Genomic DNA, 1,507 nt, shown 5'->3' with positions numbered 1-1,507 from the left:
TACTGTGTTACCTCATACTGCAAGTTATATCATGTCTGCTTCTGAGGGTAACGGTTCTGGGGCTGAACACACTGCCGGTGTTGCTGACGCCACGGGGCCTTATGAGGAGAATATAGCAGCTGTGGGCTCTGGTTCTGGGGGCTCCTTGACCCACAGTGGGACTGTGGCAACGGAGGCACATACTGACCCACCGTGGGCCGCTTTTTCCACGCTTCTGCATACGCTAGTTCATAAACTAACTTCCCCTATGGGACCCCCAATGCCGGTACAACCGTATGTGGTCCCTGCAGCTAGCCCGCTGTGGGCGGACGATTTATCTGCTCAATTAAAGAAGTTGAACCAGTCCTTGACTACTAAAAAGTCTGACCAACGCTCGCCTAAGTCCAAGAGGTCCTTTAAGCGAGCGCTTATCTCCTCACAATCCACTGCTGTCACTGACACCTCGTCTGATGAAGACGGCACATATACTGACCCCTCAGGTTCTGACTCAGATACGGCTGATGGGGAGGGTAGTTCACATGTGGATGTTCCTGATCTTTTGGAGGCTATTAAGTTAATTCTGCAGATTACGGATGATCCCGAGCCATCTGTCCCTCCTAAGAAACCAGATAGGTTCAAGCGTCAGAAGGTGGTTAAGCAAGTTTTACCTCACTCTGACCACCTAGTGGATATACGTCAGGAACCCTGGGAAAACCCGGGTACGAAGTTTGTGCCTCAAAAGAAGATGCTGGCGCGCTATCCCCTCGTGCCAGAGCTGTCTAAGAATTGGGAAACGCCTCCTCCAGTAGACTCACATGTGGCTAGGATGGTGGTTTCCTCAGCTCTACCTGTCACAACCGTCACGTTTCTAAATGAGCCTACGGATAAACGTGTGGAGGGTTGTCTGAAAGCGATTTACACCCTCACGGGTGCTGCACAAAGGCCCACTATTGCAGCTACATGGGCTGCAGAGGCTATTGAAGCATGGGCCTTGGAGTTAGAAGCTGAAATCTCTTCTGACCATGCTAGACAATGCTTGTCATATATTGTCACAGCTTCTCGAAATATTAAAGAGGCGGCTTCTGATGCCGGTATCCTAGCAGCCAAGGCCTCTACTACGTCAGTCCTGGCTCACCGGATATTGTGTCTGAGATCCTGGTCTGTGGATCTGGACTCTAGAAAAACCCTGGAGGTACTCCCTTTCAAGGGAGATATTCTGTTTGGGGAGGACTTAAATAAGATTGTGGCTGACTGCCAAAACTGCCTGTCTGCCTAATACCGCACCTTCTGTGTCGAAGGCTAAAGGTACGTCCTTTCGCCCCTTTCGTCCTTCGGGTAAAGCAAAAGGTCAGGCGTACCATAAGCAGGCCGGCACTTCCAAACCTGGTAAGCCAAAGCCCAAAAGAGCCTGGGCTGCCCGTCAGCCAGCTGCCAAGACCGATAAGCCTGCCGCATGACGGGGCGGGCCTCCCCCTGGGGGATCCCAGGGTGAGGGGCCGGCTTCTAGGGTATACCCAGGAATGGTTGA

The sequence above is a fragment of the Pseudophryne corroboree genome, chromosome 5 (genome assembly GCF_028390025.1).
Source record: "Pseudophryne corroboree isolate aPseCor3 chromosome 5, aPseCor3.hap2, whole genome shotgun sequence".
Lineage (NCBI taxonomy): Eukaryota > Metazoa > Chordata > Amphibia > Anura > Myobatrachidae > Pseudophryne > Pseudophryne corroboree.
The sequence above is the reverse complement of the archived record's forward strand: the minus strand, read 5'-3'. Positions refer to the sequence as shown.